The 24,895-nt window shown below is 37.7% G+C and overlaps 1 protein-coding gene across 4 annotated transcripts in view; it reads right to left on the bottom strand.

Moving 5' to 3' along the window:
* The window catches only part of EEFSEC (eukaryotic elongation factor, selenocysteine-tRNA specific), a 162,339-nt gene that overhangs the window by 56,381 nt on the left and 81,063 nt on the right, over positions 1 to 24,895 (bottom strand). The window lies entirely within an intron of this gene.

Here is a 24,895-nt window from a genome sequence, read left to right as displayed (position 1 = left end):
TTGATCAGACCAAGCCAATTTAGTTTAACAAGGTTTCATTTTGGCTTTTCTTTCAGTTCTGTAAACCATCTTTCAATAAGATTTTTCTGGTTTGCGTGTAACCAAAAGTTTTTTCTGATAATATGTTTATGTTACCACCTGTTGCATTCATTCTAATGGGCATTGGATAGTTAACCACTCTGCCTGAAGTACCTACATTAGATACCAAGCTTTTAATACTGAAATGATGTTTTTGGCAACAAAAAATACCTCTCCTAAATAAATATTAAGTACTTGGACAAGAGTCCTTAGTACAGAAAACTTACACACATTCTTGAAAGTCTGAAACCTCAGAGTTCACATCCAAGAACCAAACGCTCCATGGGAAAGTGCTTTTCCAGAGATCATTTCTTGAGTATGTTTTCATCAATATACAATGGATTATACTGTGGAACGTACACAGAATAAAATCAGTAGCAGACCTCCACTCTGTATCATTTTCTTTTCTGCTCTCTTCCCTTTTTGATAGCTGTGGAACTAAGAAAAGGTTCATGCCAAATGCTACCGTGCAATTTTCAGCATTCACGCCATTATTATGTCTTACTCAGCTGCAACTCTTCTCAAATTAATCCTCCACCACTGCACATACTTTAGCAACCCATCTTCTAATCCTTGCCTATCATATCTTCTATTCCTGGAAGTAAGAACTCAAAATGCACAAGCAGTGATGAAGAGAATCCCAAATCAAGCATGTTACGATCAGACTCAGCAGATCAGAGGTTCATTCTCAGTATGTCACACAACTTAGAGCACATCATTTAGGTTAGACTACTCAGAGCAGTCTAGAGAAGTTAACCCTATTAATCCCAGAATTATTTACTTGCACGATAGCACTGAAAATTCCTGCTTTTTTTTCTGCACCTTGGATGCAATGCATAAGTGAAAATAAAGTGTTTTTTTTGTTTTGTTTTTTGTTTTTTTTTTTTTCACCTTTTCCTTTTCTACAAAGCCTGCCAACTCTATTTGAAGGGCGTAATACCTGACTCCATACAAATCTTTGTGCGACTTCTCAACACCACCAACATAAGCAATACTAAGAGAAGACTGTAGAAAATAAGACAGAAAAAGACTCATAGGAGAACAAGTTGTAGAAACTTAAATCAGAATAGATTAGGTAAAAAGTTTATTAGCTGAACAAAAACCTTTAGTAGGTGAAATATAAAAGCTCTCCAAATAAGCCAGGAAAAAAAAAATAAAAATCACAGGAAATATACAGAAAGGTCCTTTGAAAAAGAAAAAAAAAAAACTAACTAGCAGATACGCAGCTTCTGGAAAAGAACAAAAATTCTACATTTTTTCTTGAAAGTGTAATTATACACATAACAATGGCTCCTACAAAGACTGTTTGGGTTCCCTGCATCTCTAGCTGCTAACCAAAATCAAAAGATACACCCACCCTTTTCCACACTATAACAAGCTAATTATTGTAACACGTTTCAGATCAAGCATCACATTGATGCCTGTGTATTCTCCAGGTATCCAATAGACATTATGAGAATGGAGAGATCGAGAGGCAGGCGTATGTACAAGAAGAAACCCTGGACCAAAATACTTTGGTGTGATCTTAACTAATGTCAAAACAGAATTTAGAGGCCATTTTAAATATTTATGAGAATTTTAGTTCAACATTTTTATATTTAAGCATATATTCATTATTCCTTTGGAAAAACACCTGAGACAGTACTTCCTTCTCTACATGGACAGAAGAGAAAATTTCACAATTTTCACCTCTACCACTCTGTTCACTTAGAGCCTTGTAGTTTTGAAGGCTCGAAGTGTCAGGGGTTGAATCAAACCCTTTCACCCTTCCTTCACTATAACCTGCCTCTCCCTCTTCAGTTTCAAACACTGCAACAGTTGCAGCAATGGTGATACCACAAATAATGTTTAAGGACTTGCTTAAAGAAGTTTTTCTAAGTATGTTTCAAAGAAAGAAGCAAGCATAACAGGAAATAAATTGCCATATGAAAGGTATCAGAGATTATTTTGAAAGACTATGATGTAATACGTGATAATTAAGTCTTCTGCAACCATGCACAGAGTGAACAATAAACAAACAAGAACTACAGCAGCTTCTATACCTCTTAAAGGAACTGAAATATGCACAAGTGATCTATGCAGACACAAAGGTTTTTATTTTATTATGAATCTTCTGGTTTCTAGTATTTTTTAAAAATATTGTAACACTCAGATGACTAGTTAAAATGTTCCCCTAAATTAACTCAAATGTTTAGGATAGATGTATTTGACATGCAGCTTATAAATAATGACTGGAAAGAATTAACAAGTACTTTTAGAACATGCATTTCACGTGATTAAACCTTTTCAATAACATTTCCAGTTCTCAACTGTGGCATAGAAAGCTGGCTTGTATCGGAATACGGGCTGCCTTCTTTGATATTTCAGTGCTGAGCTACATTAAAAGGAAAATACATTTATTGAATATCACTTCAATGACAAACATTTGCTTAATTCCTGGATGTAGAAGAAACTTTGCAATGGACTATCAATACATGAATATTTTCCAGTGCTGTATGAGACTTAACAGTACGGTTCCCTTAATACATATGCTGACAGCCCAGTGTCCAACCCAAATTCAAGAAAAGTCTTGGATCCTGACTAATTCTCTTTCAGGGTCTCTTTCAGAGAACAGCATCCTAGTTAAAAATCACTGAGAAATTGCAGAAGAATGTAAAGCAAAGCTTTTCTCCCCCAACCCAAACAGATTATCTGTGCTGCTCCCAACACAGGAAGCAAGCTCCCCACCCTTGCTGGGCTCACCCAAAACTTTCACCCCCATCTCGTTTCTTTGTAGCTGAGTCCGGTTTTCAGACAGCTCTGGTTATCCTCTTACATGCAAAGGGAAAGGTACTGCATTACTCAATCTACTGAAAATCAGCACTTCACAATGACCTATACCTAGTACCTTGCATCCTATTTAATCATCCCATCTGTATTTGTTGTTACATGCAAACAACTTTTCCCCTTATATTCAATGGTTTCTGCTCTTGTGCCTGAAGTTCCTTGAGAAACATCAGAGGTCAGAAGGAAAAGAGAACTGCAAGAACACGTTCAACTCCTTTCCTTTATTTCCTACATGTTCTCAGTACTGGAATGTACTGCAAAAGGATTATACAGCACAGTACCTTAACTGACCATAACTTCTGTTCCAAGAGTATAATGCCCACAGGAATTAGAATCTAAGCAAAACAATGCGGGGCAGTGCCGAGCTGACTGGGGAGAGGGGAATTAGATCACACAAGAGCTGAGTTGGAATTGCATCTTCAAAAGGTCAGACAGGACCAGCAGAAAAGTGAATCAGTGAGCTGATAAGCACCCACTGGATCAAATAACAAGAGCCAAAGTAGCTCTAAATCACTAACTTCCTGTTTTCTGAGCAGACCATGGACATCAGTACAGTATTTTACTTGATTTCTCTCTGAATTCAACTGACAAAAACATTCATCCATAGCTTACTGTTCTTTTTTTTTCTTTTCTTTCAATACACTGAGGTATACAACCAAAATTCATCTTTGTTTTGTCTGGCCTTTAAAATACAAACCTGGAAACACTGAGAAGGATGCAAATGGCCCTGAGTATTAGATTTGTTTCTCTTATGCGTATCTAGTTTCCCCATGTAAGGCACACCCACAAGTTATAATACAACCCTAAACTTTCATATTTTCTTTTGCTTTACAGCAACAGAAACTGCTAGTAGGGGTTGGGGCTAGATCGCTCAATGCACCCACCTACCAACAGACTGAAGTTAAATACTTACTCAGGAGCATTCTGGCCTGAGCAAGAGGAACTCAGAAGTGAAACCAATTCTGACCAGTATCTCCAGCTTTTCTTCACATTTATTTCAAGTACTCAATTTCTGTTCGCAAAATGTTCTCTGTAAAAACACCACCTCATCTATGAAAATAAAGCAAGGACCATTCTAACAACCCACTCAACAGAGACTTATTTTACTCTTTCACGGAGTCAGGCATTTAGAAACAAGAAGAAAGTGAACGATACTGAGTGTAACTTTAAAATGCCAGACGTTTTACACAGACAAATGGGTAAACATGGAAAATTTGGATACCAATGTAAAACATGCCACCGACATGCTACATTCTTTTTGCTTGCTAATAATAGAATGAAGGAATCGATTATATCATCATATAAATCAAGAACCACGTGTTGAAATCTTCCATGTGCAACAGGATTTAGTTTACTGGTTTGGTTTTTGTTGTTTTTAAATTTGTATAATCACAATAATGTTCCTAAAGCATTACGTAAAGGTCTGTAAAAATGGTGAGAAGAAAATTTGTCTTGAAATGAGCACTAAATAAAAAACATGCAAAACAGAAATCAAAAGTACCCAAACAGTTCAGCCCTTGAGATAAACAAACGTATGCAGTATAAGAGAACCTGTTATTCGAAGACCAAAGCAAAAGCTCACCAAGATTTTCAAAGCAGTTTAGTACAGACTAATAGAAAACAGGATATAGAAAAAGATCATTAATGACTTTTTTCCCCTGATATGTCAGAGCTTCTTTTCCTTTATTTATCCAAGTTCCATTAAGTTATCAGCCATATGCCATTGCTCATAGCTTCTTTAGATAAGAACCTAGCCATCCTGCTGCCTCTCCCAATGCTGCAAGTGCATCTTTCTGATATGAAAGATACAGTAACAGTACTTCAACATAATGCTGATGAGAAAGTGCAAAGTTACAATAATTAGCATTGATAATCTAATAGAGAAAAAGACCAGATTATAAATGCAGCATTTATAGGAGCATTACACATGTATTGCAAAAATGGACCCCACTTCAAGAGCAGACAACTCCCAACCAGTTTAAAATCAAGGTCACATCTACGAGTCTAAGTGCTAAGATTTGCATCTTCAAACTTATGGCTGAGAAGGGAAAGGAACTCAAATGATGAACAGGTTCAGTCCTGAGGTTCAGAGTCAGAAATCCAACAGTAAGCCTGCCTCAAATCAGAGTGAAGAAAAGTAATACGTTTATTTGAAAAGGTACAATATGGAATATCTTAACTTTCTGAGCCTGGAACAGGTTGTCCATAGAAGCTGTGGCTGCCCCACTCCTGAAGGTGTTTAAGACCACGTTGGACAAGACCCCGGTGAACCTGATCTAATGGGTGGCATCCCTACCTATGACAGAGGGTTGGAACAAGATGGTCTTTAAGGTCCCTTCCAACCTAAGCGATTTTATGATGTTACATCTCACAACAAGAGTTCCACAAATCTTCAACCAGGACTTCAGAAAAGCATGAAATAGGAATAACACATCGTTGAACAGAAATTCTGCCCAACACTCAAGGTGTGGAAAGTCATCTCTTCAGAGTCAGCATCCCAAGGGCAGCTAGGATCAACAACAAGCAGGAAAAGCCTCAAAGAGAAATAATTAGAAGTTTGATTATGTCACCAAGATGCTGTGACAGGTTTCTAAAATATCTTGAATATTTCTAGGATCTGCTATGTGACCAACCCCTCACTTTGTTTCCAGACAGAAAAGGAATATACAGCATGTGGAAGAAAAAATATTTCACATAGAATGGTTCCTTTACCTAAATTTTTAACTGAAGCTTTTAAGTGCATCACTATGTGACCGCTGTGGTACTTATGTAATGCCACACACATGCTATCAGATTTTATTTAATCTACTCCTCCTCCTGTTAAAATAACACCATAGCCTGAGTAGCCTGCACTGCAGCATTGGAATAAAGCAATATAGAAGAGGATATGAAAATCCCCTTAGCTTAATTCCTTTCACAGCATCTAAAATATGTCTATACACCCAGTAAATAAAGAAGCAGGTCAGTGATCTTACTCTCATGCTGCTCTGCTTTAATGTTATAATTTTAATTTAAATTACATGCATGTTATATTCATGCATACAACCACAAATCAAAAATTAGCAAGTGTTAAGATTAAGATTTGGCACATAATGTTAAGTGACCTTTTGTGCCTAGGCATTCTCCTGTAATCCTTAAGTACATAATCTCAAACTTTTTCAGCAGAGCCTGATCCATCCAACACACAGGCTGAACAAACCTCACTGAACAAAAAAACCTATCGTCTACTTCTTGTCCTCTGACTGAACTGGGGAATTTGTTCTTTACAGTAAACCGTCAAGCCCACACCGTAGTGCATGTATTGCATGTATACTATTTTTTTTGAATTTTTGGTTATGTGGTGAAGTTCAGTGAATTTGTCGCCCTTCTGATGTAACGTGGTATTATTCCTCACTGCCACGGATAGGAAGTTTGACTGCATAATTTGGTAAGATCCAACTTCAAGAAATACCTCAGTGTCTGGTTTTTGGTTTTTGAAAGTGAAACTCTGATTTTTCAGAGTACTTAATTATTTAATTGCAATTTTATTCGCTGGGAGCAAAGCTCCCATTCACCTCACGCACTTTGGCTGAAACCGCCAAACCCAACCCACAGCTCCACAGCTTCCATCCCAAAACCCCTCTCAAAGTCACGCCTCTTCCATATCTAAACTTTGTCACGGAAAGCAATCAGGCTGGTCAAGCATGACCAACCCTTGCAGAATTTCTCAGCAATTTCATGTTCTTCTCATTTCATCCCTTAGATCCTCTCCTTTATCTGGGATTCAGAAGGGAAACACCAGAAGCTGAATTAGGCAATACTGATGCCATGCACAACTTCACAAAAGTAACAGCAATTACAGACCTCAGTACTCGCTCTGCTCTGGGGCACCAAGACCCACCGTGCCTTTATTTTCTCTCTGCATTGCCTCCTCTAGATCTGGGTCAATCTATTCTGTACCCTGTTCACTCCAGCAGAGAGAAAAAGCAAGAACGAAAGGCAGACCCCTTTTATTCCTTGGGCCCAAAGAGCCTAACAGCTGTTCATGTTGAACGCACAGGGCTGTAGATAGCAGGAGTCAGACACCTAGTAGTCATTTTGAGATGAAAGGATGTAAGAGCTCTTCATGTTTTCTTGTATCCAAAAATGAAGTCTTAAGATGTCAGGTAACCTTAAGTGCAAGTGGTACTACTTGTGCTGTCTGTCAATCAAATGGCAAAGTATGAATTTTAAAAGCATACATAACACTAATGAATTTAGCCATTAAGTATCTAGACAGAGAACATCAGACCCACAGTAAAACTATGGCACAGAATAAGCTTAAAATTTACATACCAATTAAATTTTCTGCAACTTATCAAAATATATTTCAATAAATATTTTTCAAAGAAAAAAATTCAAGAAGAACTCAAAACCAGTGCAAAATGATAGGTTAAAGAAAGGCTGCCTCGAATTTTCTTCCAACAAAATGAACTGAATTCTTTTTTTTTCCCCTCCAAATAGATTTAGGTTTAGAACAATAATAATACTTTTATCTGAAGACTTCAAAGTCACATGCAAAAGAATATATCACAGTAAACACAGGGTTGAAGGTTTTATGGAAGTACTTCTACTGGGATTTTTTCCCTTCTTCTTTAAAAGAAATTTGTTTACTACCAGTCTTTGAAAAGCATAAAAGGGGGAAGCTATAGGCTAAACAAGTAAAACTTTTACATGTAAGGAACATTTGGAGCTTTGTGAGAAGGCTGGTTTTGGTAGAATGTGAGACATGTAGCCCAATGTGAGTAATATTATATCTCAAATAAAAATCAGCCCATGAATATACATAATCCAAAAGGTAATTCTCCCAATCTCTGAAATGTAATGGAGCCACTCTAGATCACTGAGGCATGAATATTTACCGTATTCAGGCTTTACTGCTCTCGATCTGGGTTCAATTTTGCAAATTAAAATGAAGGCTCCATGGATAGAGAGATTAAAGAAGAGCATCCCAAAGCCTGCCTGTTTCCTTGGTGTGGTAGCAGTGATCTGGTTACCCTTCTGTTAGGTTATTTCTTTTTACTTAATGGAGTAGGTCAAAAGCAATTGCGAGTGGAAAGAGGAGGTCATTATTAGGTCATAACCTTGGAGTTAAAGGCTCACTAAAGAAAACAAACACAGAGTGAACATAAAGCTGCATTTAAAAATAAAACCTGTAATGAAAAATAATATTTTCAGGTCTTTTCACTTCTATTTTGACAGGTCAAGTGAGAAAAAACAGAGCAAAGTCCTTTCTCGTGAACAAAATTCTCCTGTCCCTCTTCTAACATAAGCTCATTAATAGAAGATGATTTACACAAAACGTAACAAAAGTGATGAGTAATTACTAAGAGATCTAGTAGGCTTCATTAGCTGTGGCAAATGTTAATAGTAACTGTGATGATTTGTATATTTTCTATGAAATACTTGGAATATAAACAGCACTCTAGTGCAATGCAGCAAGAAGCAACACGAGCATGCACATCAGTACAAATCAAATGACATGGTACTACTGCTAGTGAATTCCTTGTACTAGCTACAAACAAAACAAAGGCTACCTCTGCTATGAGAGGAAAAAATGATTAATTACTATTCATACAAGTTTTTTGTTTTTTTTTTTTCAAATAATCCTTTTTAGTTTATGAAATTAAAAAGGATTGGTATACAAAATCTTTATCGCTTTTCCTTGAAGTAGGAATTTTTGGTGGTAAATTTTCAAGAGTTGGACTGGAAAGCAATTTTTAGTCCAAGTCAGTCAGTAACAGTGATTAAAATTGACAAGTAAATTAATATACACTCTATTGTATATTTTCAAAATCTGAGCAGTTGAGTAAAGAACAAACAGATTTATCCTTACCACCTTGACAAATAATTCTAAAGTATTAAAGGAACAAAGTAGTACAGTGCAAAGTCTGATATAGCAAAACTGAACCTTAATGCACAGATACAAGGTGTAAGAAGTCAGGTTTATAGTAGTGGTTCTGATGAATCCATTCATATGCAGTTAAGCAAAAAAAGAGGACAGAAGTGCAGAAAAAAAGGACGGGTAAAAAGGCAGCAGGGGGAGGAAAGGAATGAAGAGATTATCTTATGACAATGGAAATAAAGCCAAAATGTAGTGGTCATTTTCTAGCCAAGCCAGAATCTACCACATAGAAGTGCCACATGCTATCTTAAGAAATAAGAAATTCACTCTTTTTTTTTTTTTTTTTTGTGCCTCTGAGCTACATGCTGGTACCAAAGGGTTACTGTGCTTTGAAACCTTTACCAATGGCCTTACTAAACATTTAATATTTTTCTTTCTGCCTTCTTAAAGGCCCCAGATGTGTTCTTGCAGATCAAAAGAGACCAACTTATAAAGTTAAACGAAATCAAGGGCTTTTGTTCCGAGGCATCGTTGCTGAACTAATTATTCCTGGATGTTGTTTAATGAAATAGTGGTGCTATATATTAAAACAGTTAACAGGATGAGTTGCATGAGTTATAGGTAAGGTCTGATCTGGGAATATAAATTTAAGTTTTTCTTCAAAGAAGATGAAACAAACTGCTCACAACTCCCCAGTACTTTCTGTCACTGGAAGACTGAAATAAAGGAACCCAAAAATGTACAAAAGCTGAAATATCATTCTACATATTTACCCTTCCCTGAACGAAGGAGAGCAAAAGATGGGGGAGTTCAAAAAACTCCCAAGACGCTTTGAGGTGGGGAAATGAAGATCTAAGTTATCCTGCCTATTCCCTGGATGCCACAAAGCACAAGTTAAAATAAATATTGGTAAAGTTTTGAGAGAAGCTTCATTTTAGATGTACCTACGCAAAAGAAGAAAGGTCTCCCATCTTAAACAACTCAAAGCAAATAGCTACCAGAGCAATTAAGTATTTTTATTAGCAGGCAAAAAAAAAAAGAAGTCCTTTGCCTCCCCTTTCATTTTTCCTATCCTAACATCCACTTTATTAGAATTGGGTCTTTTTACTGCACAATTATTGCAATTGCATTTTTTTATTTTTTTAAAACAACACTCAACACTACTATATTTTTGGTAAAATGCTTAATTATCCATTTACCTGAGAGAAGCAAAAGACTCTAAAGAGCCCTAAAGACATCTCAGACTAGGAAGGCAACTTTTCAGGACCAATGGCTCTTAGACAATAAACACTTCACTTCCCTACTGATCGTCTCTTCTGTGTTTGTATTTTACAGCCTGACACCAGCCAACCCAACACTTGACACCTAATTAACAGACCTAGGAGCTGGAGGTCTGTATATTGATCACACTAAATGGGATTAGCTTGAAATAAAAAGTTCAAAGGGTCTTGACCAAACTTCACCACAGCCCAGCTGTGACAGCTGCTATGAATTTGTGTAGCCAGTGCCCCACGTTTTTATTAAGAGGGGTCTGGCACACAAGAGCACGCAGTAGCCTATGAGATCACGAAGGTTCACTGAACAATGTCAGGCTCTGTAACTGAGGACAAAAATCCTTTTGCTTGTTTGCATAGATCTTTTTGATTAACTCCTGAAAAGGGTCCCTCACCTCTAATACGACAAGCATTTACAATAGACGTAGAGTTGTGACTTCTTTGCCTCGCAAGGATTTGTTAACTTCCTGTAGGAGAGCTGTCCAACCTGAAAAAACCTCGGAGTATAAAAGAAGTCCTGATACGTACTGTAAAACACACTTAGTATATTCTGACAATGACAGCCTGGAGCTGTATTCAAATAATAGAACTCCAAACTATTATCTTTTAAACACGCTTTCTACTTACCTAAGCCTTTCAGCTGTCTGAGGTGAACAAATACATCTACGTTTTACACACACAGAGCCATTTTTGCAGCAGCAGCCCTACTGACATGATTTTTAAACCTTCAAGATCCAAACAAGACAGAACTAACACCAACACACTTCGTTATTTCCGAACACCTGTGCAAATTGCTTTCTTTTTCCAAAACAAGTATACTTGGTAGTGGAGAAACAAGGCCGATCAGTGCCTGTAACAAACCCAGGCACAGGAAGCGTGCTGCAACCCAGAGGGGAAACAAGCACTTGGCACTGAGATGCATGATACCACCGAGGCATGGTGGGTGAACATACAACAGGATTTTCCTGGATAATGTCATGTTTACCAAAACACTCAGCATTAACTATGAACAAAACGGGATTGTTTTTGTTGTTAATTGTATTGATTTGTTTCATAGGTTCACCCTGTTAGAATATTTTTAAAAAATCAAGGAATAACTGCTCTGGGAGTTTACATATCAATGATAAGGAAACGGTCATCAGTCAGGAGAAAGAAAACAGATGGAAGTTTCTAAGTTGTTTTAATCCATTATGGGTCTTTTAAAAAGAAGCTAAATGTGGACCATGAAGTGACCTGAAAAACAGGCTCCCTGAGGTGACAACACGCACAGGTAACAGAGGTGTCCCCATAGCAGAAATACCTGAAAGCAGACTGTCAAAAAAGTTTGGTAAGAGCAAAGAGAGCAAACCAAAGCCTATGAAAGAGGGAAATGTCAACGTAGAGGTATTTCACAGAGGAAAGAAACACCTTTTAGCACTTTATACAGTATTGTGGCACACCAAAACCAGCTTTTATGGTGTTTTTGTTTCTGTTTTCTATCTATGCACATCTCTTCTGCTAGACTTCTTTCCTTGCAAAACCTCTCTTCCTTTCCTTTAGGTTTCACATCTGTTCCACGCCCTGCTAAGACAACCTCAAGTGAAATGGCCGATGACATTTCAAAGCACCACAACCAGGCTTCAGAATGAACGTTCCAAGATAGAAGATTTCGCACGTCCGTCTGCAGAGCTAGGGCTGTAATGCTGCAACTGTCACTCCCTCGGTCTTGAAAGCACGAACCTTTTCTTTTCAAATTAAAGCTGAAATTATGTACGATTCAAAAAGTTACAGGCCACAAGAAATTATTTGAGACAACTGGATCCAGTCCAAAGAAAGCTTATCTGGCCTATCCACTAGTTCAATTTTGTCCCTTATTCACTATATTATTTTTGCCAGTGTAGTTTTAAAAATTCCAGATATTTACAATTATTCCTCCATAATCACATCTCCTCATCTGCAGTTTTTCCCCCACTGTAGTTACTAGCTCTCACAGCTCACATAGTCCAAAACTTTGGGATTATAATACCTAAATACTGCAAAACTGCATCATTGCTTTTCCTCTTGACATACTGCATACGTCGTAATTGCAGGCACTATTTCAATTTAAAATGTTTGAGGAATGCCCAAGAACAACCCCATACACACACTACATAGGTAGATATCTCTGAAAGAAATGGACAGTCAGGATCGAATCTAAAACTAAGAATTGATCACATCATTCAAAAGAAAAACATCAATGCTAGGAACTCCTGCTATTATAGCCAATGTTGATTTGAAAATTAAGTCAGCAAGTGGGTACAGCCAGTTTAAGTTTCATCCCTCTGTCACAACAGAAGGAGTGGGAGAAGCGTAATTTAAGCACAGATGAGCTTTGTTAACTTGGCTGGTATTCTATGATGTTCTGAATAAGCCAAGATTCCAAAGTCACTGCTTACTCTAGAGACCTAGCTTCAAGGATCAGCAAATGAAGATAAAGTACATACAGTACTTAAGCATACTTTTACATCCCCATTTACTCTATATTCTGCATAGCATTTGTACACTTCATAACCTCTCAAAAGAACAGATTGGGGATACAAAGAATTTTAGAAATGAAATTTAATAGGTTGATGAAACTGCTGCCATTAGTCACTAAAAATCATCATTTTTCCATTTTTACTAAAAAGTGAAACAATACTGAGCCACTGGAATATTCTGTTCAGTCAGTGTCATTGTTTCTTGCATCCCCTTTGGATATCCCTTTATAACTGCATCAGTTTTTTTCTGCTCTTCTCTTGAAAAAGGTAGGTACCACTTACTGTCTTTGTTTTTTTATTTTATTGAAGTGGGATAAATTACACACTGTTTGGAAAATATTTCAACCCCTTATTTTTCTAAAGATACTATTTAAAACCCCAAAAGGATGTTAACATTTACCAAAAACATAGGGTTAGCCTATTAGAATATCAAGTCTGACATGTTATCTAAAGGCAAAGGCTTATTTCAGTTGCTTCAGAGGAAAAACATGAAACCTCAGTACCTTACCAACTGCGCAATAATGAAAATGAGGTTGTAATGAATTCCAGTCTGACCCTCAATAGTGGATTCCAATTACTGTGCTCAGAGGAGAAGTAAAAATATTGACAAAATATAATACCATTTTTCTGATTAACTGGTGAACAATGCTGCAGAAAACCTTGCACAGACGTAACTCTACAAAGAAAATCACGTTCCGAAACTCGACTCTTTTCAGTCTCATTACATTTCGCAGTATTTGAAGGAGTGAGATCTCTCTCACTCTGCACAGAGACAAGGCTATGAAAAAGGGATGCTACTATGATGAAGTTTAGCAGCAAATATTTTTGCTGTTGTAGTTTAAGCAGAAGCATTATTAAACTTCATGGGCTTTGTGGTTTAATCAGAACAAGTAATTTTTCTACAAGCCTTTGGCTCCATCTGCTGACTTTTAATATTAAAAATAATTGATGAGCCTGAAAGCGTTCACACTTTCAAAATATTTATGTCTTCCACATTCTCCTAGGTCTGGCTCTAAAGGCATAACTAGACAATCCAACTGTTTGGTCTGGTATTTTTATCAGTTAAAGATCTAGAAGCAACAATGAACCACCTCTGAGAAGGTACCTGGGTGAGCCTTGGATGCACAAGAGGTAAACAAATGTTATTTGGAAGACTGGCTGCAATTGGTTTTAAGCAACAGGTATATATCTGGATGTTTGTGACAGAATCACACGGCAATTGAGTCCAATTCTGAGAAGTGAGATTCCATGCAGACTAATAAAATGAATAAAGATCCATACCACTACCCTTGTGAGAGCTCACTGGAAACACTTGCTCAACACCTGCCTGTGCTGATTTCAGCTTCTCCCATTTTCACTGAGCAGCCTGCTTCACAGAAACTAAAGCTTGTATTTACAAATAAAAAATATGATAAAAAATTGCTCTGAAAGTTCAAAAGCCCCAATACTTGCCTGTTGCAGCACTGATGTATTTTTTTCATTACTGCAGAATTCTGATCATTATCAGCGTGTTACAGACTCAAACTAGACAGAATTTCCACACAAAAAAAAAGTGTACAAGAAATAGATTTAATGTGCTCTTTAAATATAGAAGTCAGATCCTAGAAGTCAGATTCAATTTTAACTCAGGGGGTGGGGAATGTTTCAGCAAGTATCAAATACAGACCCGTTTAAACAGCATAAATATAAAACCAGTGATTCAGTACTTCATAGACATTTTTAACAGCTAAACTATTTAACGGTTAAACTAAATTCATCATTAAACAAAAGCAGCCTGATTTAGGGGAACTGAGCTCTCCTCATGTCAAATGATTTGAGTGGTACCTGCATTTCTGAAAATCTCTTTTTCCTTTATGACCCTAAGTACCCATATTTGAAACAAAAATCTGACAAAAACAAAACAAGCAACACCACCACTCTCCCAACATTCAATACTTCCTTGCTCTCTGAAAAGCAATTATTATTAATGAGGGAGACATGGTCAGCCTCTCATTACAAATCCCACTTTTTAAAAGTGGTAAAGATTTTTTTACCATGTCATTCATAGCTTCTGTATCAGGCAACCAAAAACTTAACATTTCATTTACAGACAGGTTAAAAACATTAGGTGGAATCCATTATCTTTGCTAGAAGGAGGGGTGGGAGTCTTAACACAGAATGAAACTAACTGCTTTAACTCACAATCTGAACCAGACCCTAAAGCTCATTCTTTAACACAAAGGAGTGAAGAAAGCCCATCTTCATAGCTTTTTTCAAAATTTACACAGGAACCTTATGTTCTAATACCACACAAACTCAAACAGCAACCCCTGTGAACAGAACCCTTACCTTCACATTCCTGCTTGTGTGATGTTACTAAAGAGTGAGCATAGTTAAAAAAATATATTTAGCTTTCTCCCAATAATATCCCTCTTTTAAAGAAAAAAAGTACAGGATGCCAGAGAGTACCACGTTGATGGAAACATGCTTAATGCTTCTGGTAATCCACCAAGTGAAAAGTATTCAGCCTATACATGTTTTCGAGATTATAGATTAACAGAGACAACTCAAGCCACAGTTGTCTTCCCTTTCCTTCTTATTATTCCTATTACCTCTGGTTTCTATTGTTCTAAGCAGTCAACCTGAAGCTTGCATCAAATATATTTTCAGAGATTTTGAAATCTTTGACAACTTCTCTAAAAGTGGGGAAAGAGCCTGTGATCTCACAGAAGACAAGTATTTATCTGCAATCTGAATGTACTGAATGTATCACATATCTGCGAAGTGGAGTTGAAAAAACACAAGTTTAACAATCCAGGCAGAAAGGATGGGTGGGTGGTGTAAGCAAAGAAGAAAACAAAGCAGGGACACTACTAGTAGGAAAGTCTTGAAAGATCTGAATTTGTTTGTACTGTTCAGAATGACTACGGAGTTATCTTAAAACTCTTCACTAATCTTTTTGCTTCTGCTACATGAAGGAAGAACAGACATGACTTCTACCAGCTTGAACATCTCCATCATTTTCCCCCTATTTAGGAAACTGCATGCCTAAGAAATATTAATAAATATTAATACATCAGAATAAATCAAACTTTCTTCCTATGTAGCATCTCAGGCTCAGAGTAAGCCTCTCAGAAGGGCTCAGAGCAAGCCAGGAGCCCACAACATCAGAGCCCTTCCTCTACCCATAGCAGACTAAAGACAACGGATGCTACACAGGGCATATGCACTCTTAAAAGGCTCCTCTACGGCCTAAACAATCAAGTGGCATTTGACAAGACTAGAATGAAGCACTAATTTCAGGGTCTTTACCTAATCTCTCCTCAAACAAGCATCATGTCAGCAACAGAAGAAATATTTGAAATAGCAACACTATTAGATTGTACAAAACATCATTCCCAGTCAATCACCACCTGCCTCCAATTCTCTACTAGAACATTGTGCACAACAGTGCAAGGTAGGATTTTGTAGGATATTGTTTTACAAAGATTTGTATACAATTTTGCATTTAGATTAAACTAACTGGCTTTGGTTTCTGTTGATTCAAGGACTAACTGGACACTTTTAGTCTTATTGGGCATTTATTCCAGTCCTTTAATAAAAACATATTTTCAAGTTTCCCCTTACAATCCTCTTTCCTGTGGAAACCACAGAAAACATTTTGCATGTTTGTGGTATACCTGCACATTCCTCATTCCCTAAAGACTTCAGAGTATTGTCAGTTGATCTCCACAAGCATGATCTGTGTCTTCTAGTAGACAAAGCAAATAGCATGTGAACAACCCCTATGTCTCAAAACCAAACCAATTTATAATAGCATTTTTTTTTCCCAAAAACCACCATTTAACTTACTGCAGTTCAGTATACCAGGCATTGCACATCAGACAAAAAACTCTTCTAGGAATGGTTACCAGAGAAGTCTATTCAAATTCCTTATACAGTAAATACGTTAAGAAAAAGCAAATACCAACTGAACTGAAAAACAAAAACAAAGTGGTCAGATGAAGACTGAGAAAAGAGGAGAACTTCAAGAGGTTCTGAAGCCTTACACCAAACAAGTAAACTTCAGCATTATTTTCAGTACCTCTCTTTTCCACTGAAGAAAAAAAAGTCCATGTCTTCACATATAACAAGATCCTTGTTTCCAATGAGTTAATCTATTTTTATTGCTGATTTCTGCTACCTGAACTGAACAAGCAGTAAGGTCATCTCTGCCCCCTTTTTTTTTTTTTTTTCAGAATCTATTACGTCCCCTATTTATAGAATGTTAAAAAAACAGGTTGTCTAGATAGAAAACAGGTCAACTACTAGATCTAAACTATAAGACCTTTGTGAAAACTTCAGTCTACAGTTAAGCATTTGAAGATCTATTAGTGACTCATTAAAAAGGCTGACCTTTTCATTATGATTTGCAAAGTGTGAAACATTTATTCTTGATTATTTATTAGAAGAGAAAAGAAGAAGCTAGTTTATACCATATGCTTTCAAGCTAATATTTAAAACCATGAAGAGCCTGGGAGTTTAGAGTTTTCATTTCAGCCCGCTGCAAATGAAAATCTGTATCTAGGCATTTGTATCTTGTTCATCACAGTACTATCTGTGCAGCTTCCCTAATTATATCATTCCAGCAGATACTGTAAATATTGTCTTTCTCCAGTATTACTTTTTCTTTCATTTCAAAGTGCACCAACTACTATAATGTAGTATTATGGGAATGCTGAATAGATGTGTCTAAATTTACTTTAAACAATACCTGTTATTGTCACAGGCATACAACAACAGATTCAGGTGATGAGCTGAATACTTTTAAAATAGCAGTTCTCATGCAATTTTCACAGCAATAACAGCATAAAGTTTAGTTTTATGAATGGGGGGGATGGTGTCTCAGGAAGACACAGGAAAAGGCATGAAATCCACAGGACTTCCTATAGCGTTGTAACACTTCATTTCATGGTTTTGGCTGCAACAGAGTTAATCTTCTTTGGGGAGGCTAATATGATGCTGTTTTGGGTTTCTGATGAAAACAGCAGTGATAACACACCGACGTTTTAGCTGCTGCAGAGCAGTGCTTATGCAGAGCCAAGGTCTGTTCAGCTTCTATCGCTCTGCCAGCGAGCAGGCTGGGGGTGCACAAGGAGCTGGGAGGGGACACAGCCAGCCTGGCCAAAGGGATGTCCTGTAGCACATGACATGTTCAGCAACAGAGGACAGTGGAAAGGAGAAAGGTGGGGGCGGGAGGACGGACATTCAGGCTGATGGCTTTCATCTTTCCAAGAAACTGTTACGCATGATGAGTCCTGCTTTCCTGGAAGTGGCTGGACACCCGCCTGCTGATAAGTACTGAACAAATTCTTTGCGTGCAAGGCTTTTGCTTTACCTAGTAAGCTGTCTTTATCTTAACCTGTGATTTCTCGCACTTCCACCTTTCCTATTCTCTCTCCCATCCCACCTGGGGAGTAAGCAAGAGGCTGTCTGCCAGGTTAAACCACAGCACTTCTTCAAGAAAGCACTACAGTGAGAGCGATTTTAGATTCCTAGGTACTTATGTACTAGCCCATACTGGTCTATCTTTTGGTCAAATCTAGAAGGTCACCTTCAAAGCCTTGGTTAAGTAAGATTTCCAAAGCACAAATCCATTTTTTTCCCACTGCATGTATCTGATCAGAACTTTATAGTTTACAGACCACGGCTTAGTTAACGCTGTGCTTGCTGAACAGTTCTACTTCTTAACAGCCTGATCAAATGTGGAATTGTACTGTATATGGATGACCAAGGAAGAACAAAAAGCAACATTCCCTGCCTTCATTCTGGTTACTGACATTTTGCCAAAGCCTCCAGCACTTGAACTTAAATATTTAAAACATGATAGTTACTCAGTGACCTAACTAAGCCTGCTCATACTAAGTTACATTCACAGCAGGAATGCGATGTGAAAGCTATGTTTACCATACAGGAGGTTACCTTTCCAATTACTATTCAAGCATTCCAATAAGATTCCTGCTCAAACGGTATGTGTACGTGCATGTGGGTCTGTTTTCAATTCAACTGGATTGATAACAATTCTACCTGGTAAATTAAAAGAAATAAAAGTAAAGTTAATGACCTGGCAGCAGCAATGCTTAAGCAAACAAGTTATGCAAACACAAAACAGTCATCCTCTGCTTTACAAAGTTACCAAAGTTTAAACAAAAAGGCATTTGTATGGAAGTCTGTGATTACTATATCAACGTCCATTGACTTAGTTTCAAACTCATCTTGAACCCCAGTGTAAATCACAAGGATTCAACGCTTGACTACTGGACCAGCAACCGTTCTACAGGAAACATTACCTAGTAAGTCCCACAGGATAACAGGCAGGTTTTGCTAATTTCCATCTAAGCAATGCCTCAAGTCATCTTAAGACTTTTCTCCTCCTGTACAGAACTTGTATGTGTTGCTTAGAGTACCCATTTTGGATACCTGCATGGCTCCTTTTTAACAGTAAACGCAAGACATTCAGCCCTAGGAAATCAATAGCTGGCATATCCTTTAGAGGAGGTATCGGAACCTGCTTATCCATCATCAGAAAGTGCCCTTTGGAGGACACCACCATTCAGCGTTTATCGTGCCTTTTCCTTTCTCTCCCCTTTGTCTCATCAGACCTGCTCTAGCTTCAGCCGATGGAGTTAAAAAATGCCATCCCAAGGTTTCTCATCTGACCTTGATTGGTACTTGGCTTCAAACACAGGTTTGAAGCCAAGACTGCAACAACAGCAGCTGAGAAAAAGGACAGAGAACGGAAGTTTCTTCAAGCAAGCTATGGGGAAAGTGGAAAAGATCAGTCACCTTGAAGAGCAAACTTTGAGCCTGGAAAAGCAGCTAGAGACAAAGTGAGATGGAAATAGAAGAAGAGGGGAATGAGCACATGAGGGAGGTTAAAGCAATAAAGATAAATCTAAATGTCAGGTATCATCTTAAAAGCTTAGACGTTTGGTTTTCAACTTTGTTCTGTTGTCACAAACCTGCCCATTAGTTACTATCTAGCTGTACTGAAGCTGGCTCTCTCTCTAACAGTGTACAGGAACATAGTCCATTTCTGCAGTTGTGGCACTTTTGTATTTGGACACTGAGCTTTTGCCACAGATCCAGCAACCCAGCACATTGATATCCCCAGGGAGATACAGAATACTGAGCAACACAGACAACACAGCAGCCAGCTGTGTCCATAACAATCACTAATGAAACTATTACACTTCAGTGCCAAGACCAATCTCAGAAAAGCCCCGCACGTATCATTTTCCTGACAGTCCATGGGTTCCCTCTTCTTCAGCTCAGTTTCCTTCCTGCCTTGTATTTCTGTAACAACTTGCTCCATTTTTTAAAACAATTCTCATGAGACAAATGATCCACTAAATCTGAACAGAAGAAATATAATTTCACTTATCTAAGAAAATCAGTCATTACACTGAAGAAAAACCACAAAGTTCATCTCTCAATGTAATTTCATCTGCTCAGACACTGTCAAGATGATACCCCATTTTTTTCATTTTCAACCCCACTGAACAGAGTACCAACTCTAAGGCAATAATAGCTCCCCACACTTTCTAACTATCAAGACAAAATTATCTGTGGCAGTAGTACAAAAAATGTATTTTAAGTCATCTCATGTATTAACCACAACCAGTCATTGCTGCAGATAAACTTGAACTATCAGCATCACAGACATGCCATAAAAGTTAAAGTCTATCTTGGAGAACATTATAGTTACCAACAAGGATGCACTTTCTCATGTATCAGTCATTTAAAGATGTCTTAAGCGGATAGATGCAACACAAATCCCTTACTTTTCTGATCTGTTGTAGGAAGAAACACGTACAGCTTCCTGGATAATTCTTCCTCATCCATTAGAAGGCAATCTGTATCCAAACCATAGCTAGCTGTCAGGGAGCACAGGGTACAATCTAGATCCTCAAGAAAGATGCAAATCAATTTACTTAGTATTTGAAGAGTTAATTAGCCAGCACTGACCAGGCCACTTTTCTGCCTACAATATCACATTAGACATACAAGCTCCAAAAATACAGCGCATGGTTTGGATTAGCACCGCTCACGTTGGCTGCTCTCCCCCTGGCTTTCTTCCCTTCTGCTCTGACCAAGAAGAAAAACTTAAAACCCCATGATAAGCACCCAGCTCCCTCTGTTATGTCTTATCCCTGGTCCTGAATAGAATATGGCTTAATACAGCAAGTCCTGATCTTGCTCCCTCTTTTTACTGTACCTGCACGATGCTTAATAAAAATGGCAAGTGATACAAACCTATAGCTACAGTACATCAGTAGCAGGTAGCTAAAAAATAGCAGCGTACAGAACTCCTGAGTCTTTTTAAAGTCTGATTTTAATTAGATTTTTTTTTATTCCAAAATTAAAATGGATTCCTTTCCTTTGTGGCCTTTTTCTTTAAGGAGTGATAAATGGTAAGAAGTTACAGAAGTACACACTGAAAGCGAGGGAACTGATCTTTAAAAGAGCTCAGCATCTGCTGTTCCTAGTCTCTTAAGAGACCAAGCCAAAAAGATTTGAGAAGTTTTTATTGCCAGATCTAAATTTTATTCCACGGGCACTGGATCAGGTCTTTAATCCTTCACTTAACCACAAAGAACTGTGCTGAGGAGTTTAATTCTTCCAAAACAACTGATAATATCCCCAAATGTTGAAAGAATACTTTCCAATATAAGCCAAATCCTGCATGGTTTGCTTTTAAGTAAATGCCACAGCAGACACAAAACCAGTAGGATTCACTCTGATGTTTTCTAGGAAAGGAGAAAATCTCCAAAAAATACAACCCATGCTTTAGAAGTGGCAGACAATTAAAGAAACAGTTTAATACTTGTTCTGAATTAAACTGCATGTATAACATTATGCGGACGTTTAATTTATTGATTTAGGATTTAACACTCATATTTTATTACCCACATATTTTAATATGTATTATGAACTGTCTTCCCACCGGGAAACAATTTTACCAGTTACATTTAATTTATTCCCCCCACACACACACTTTTTGAACTGCCCTTCTTCACAGCATATCAATGAAAAGGAAAGTTGGCTGAAAAGTTTATCATAACAAGGAAGTACCGATACAGTAAGTTACAGCCAGGCTTCAAAGGAAAAAGCAAGGTGGAAATTGAGACATTCCTAGCCATCACAGATATCAGCTTCTGGAATAGTCTCCCAAGAAGAACAGTGGGACAAAATGGTCAGTTTTAAATGAATCTTAGTAACTTTCTGTAGTATTGTTTGACATAACTGCTAACACAGCAAGCTGTACTCAGTGACAAGGTATCTTTCTATCACATACCCCTAGGAAGGGGAACAAAAGATTTCACAAACAAGCCATGTTCTAGGTGAGCCAGGCTTCTTTCCGCAGCAGATGAACTGTAGCATTTGAACTGCTGCTTTAGCACCATTGGGTAAGGAACATCCAAGAAGCCTTGAAAAAACAGGTAAAGAAACAGCAGTCAGGTATCCTTTCAGAAAATTTAGCATTGGCTCTACTTGCAGTGCAAAGCAAAATACTATCAAGACTTCCTGAATTTTGGAAGAGGTATACTTCAAGGAACAAGGAATGGAAAATGAAAAGTGGTAAACATTTAAAATTTCACCATGAAATTCCATGTACAAGTTGCTTTGTGATATGACTCAGTGGATTTTTTAACCAACTTTGTTTTCTGAGATTTAAATACAGAAATTTACATCCTCTGACATAATTTATGTCCTCTTCAATAGTGCAACTCTGTATGATCTTGCTAGAAGTCCTGAAATACATTGAAATTAGTTATTACATTTATATACTAAAGCTCACTGATCAGAGGTCTTGGCATGTCAAATAAACTGAAGCAGTCACACAGGAACAAGCAGAGCTATGTTAGAGTTCAAATAGCTACAGTGGTTTGAAGGTAATAACCCAAATAGTATTTGTAAGGCCATTTTATCACACACTGGAGGACTTCTTTGTTCAATGAATCTTAAAGGCTACAGAATGTTGGCCAGAAAACAGACCAAGGTTATTTAGCCAACAAGGTAGCTAAAAAAAATCTCTTTCCATATGGTGGAAGCATATGAAGCCTTGAAGCTATTTTAAGTGTTACACTTAAAAGTAAGTGTAAGACACTTCTTACAGGTTCATAAAGGCAATGTAGTTTGACAGCAAATAGGCCCTTGCCAAGACAAAAACTACTACTGGTTTAAACTGATATTAATTTACTAAGAGACTTGACTAGATAAATAGAAGAAAGTTTCTCATTTTTCTCCTCCATACTTGATGTCTCAGGTGACCTCTTAAAAGTATACCAAAGTACTAAAGCGCTTGGATGACTGTTCTCCAGCTACAAGAGAAGCAGTTCATAAACCTTCTTGCAACTTTTGAGACTGATGCTTTTGGTACTAGTAACAGAAATTGCACAAACAACAGTGACAATGAGGGCTGGACTCGGTATGAACATTCCTCTTCCCCTTTGACAATAACAGCTCAATTGCGCCTTGCAGATAAAAAATCTGACATCTAAGAGGCACCTCCCAAGGGCAGTCCAATCACTGGGTGTCCAGAATTTGTTTATTACACAAGAAAACTTCGTATTATATTACAGCAGTGCATTATTCCACTCCAGCACACAGCAAAAATAAGCTGAAAAAAAACACCAGGCAATCAGCTTGCCCTAATATTCATCAGTAACTACATCACAAAAAAACAGCTAGGATTGGGAATATAAAGCACAAGTTAATTTTTACTGCTTGGAAATCCTGAAAGAAAAGAGTGGTGTTTGTACCTGCTGCCACAAACATGCTCTGTGGCTGCTGTATGCCTGCAGCAATTGCTCACAGCTAAGGCAGTGCTGGATTAACACTCTGGGGATGACCAGATATGTTACTGACAGATCAAGGTGCGACTGCTTTGCTTTGAAACAAGCATACCTATGAAGTGACTTCAGCCTACCTCCCTGGCTTAATATTCATTTACAGTGAACATCTGTCTCTGCCCCCTGACTCAGTTCAACACGACCTCTTCCACGAACTCTCACAACTCCTAAATCAGAGTGATTCTTATTAGCTAACCTGGAACACTTTTTGTGCCTGAAAACATCTTCTCTTTAAAGGAATACTAACAGATCACTGTTTTATACAATCTTCCCATACTTCTAGTGTGTCTGCAACTGTGCAATCCAGAGCCAGAATCACTAATCCTGGGCAGAAGGAAGACAACATCCCACACTGCATTTAACATTACTTCTCACACAAGACTTTGTTTCTTTCCATTAAGACCACCGGCAAGAACAAAATTCATGGTTCTTGCCTATTTTATGTTGGCTTTGTGAGTAGATGCTGTTCTTAAGCTATTATTTTTCTTTTCACCTGTGTAAGAAAGGCAAAGATACTTCTCCCCCACTGAAAAAAATTACCCTTTTCAATTAAAGAATGCTATAAAAAACAGCTCTACAATTTGAAATGCTCACAAACTAAAGTCACTAAACATAATGTACTTAGACCAATATTTTGAAATGATTAGGACCAAATTTAACCGTAAAGTCAATCTATACTGGGAAAAAAAATCCTTACTATTTCACTCCAGGAACTTTTATAAAGCAGAAATAAAAATGTCACAAGTTGTTACAGTTTATAAACTGGAAGACTGTAGAGATTGAAAGACCACCGAAGTAATCTTAATGGACATTCAGAATTCTGCCAACACTATGTTTTTGCTGCAGAAATCCTACGTTCATGCTCTTCAAGGTGGATTTCAAGTGCTAGTGAGCAAATAGTACTAACTCAATCGGATAGTGAACTGTTTGCTGTGTCAAAGCTTTTTGCCAAAAACATATATATAATTTTTCTTTTTGCTGTATGGATAATCAACCCCAGATGGCAATTTACATAGGCAACAGCATAAAGGAATCCATGCACTGCTGGTGCTCTCAGCCCCAATCAGAGCAAGCACGGGCGTTTGACAATGTCACTGTTTATTTTTAATTGCTGTGTCCCTCCTTTGTGCAGGTTCAAGCGGTCAAAGATGTCGAAGTCCATTAGTAGAACTGGAAGGTGATGCCACTTCATTTGGTGAGAGGGTTCCTCAAATTTAAAAAGCAGCTGGTTTGTAATGTCCCTAAATGCCCAGTGGGCACCAGCTGTCAATCTCAGTTACCATAGGGTCAGGGCAAAAAAAGGTCAGAGAGAGTCATAAACCACAATGTGTTGTGAAATGTGCTTCCTCCATTACCTTGTAGGCCTGAGAAAGGTTTGACCTTTTATAGGTATCCTAACCCAACTCTGCATGATGCTAGCAGGGGTAAGGACAACACACAATTCAAACTTACAAAGGTTGCTTCCTTTTAACCGTGCTGTGGTTA

This window comes from Aythya ferina, assembly GCF_964211825.1.
Source record: "Aythya ferina genome assembly, chromosome: 10".
Classification (NCBI taxonomy): Eukaryota; Metazoa; Chordata; class Aves; order Anseriformes; family Anatidae; genus Aythya; species Aythya ferina.
The sequence above is the reverse complement of the archived record's forward strand: the minus strand, read 5'-3'. Positions and strand labels throughout refer to the sequence as shown.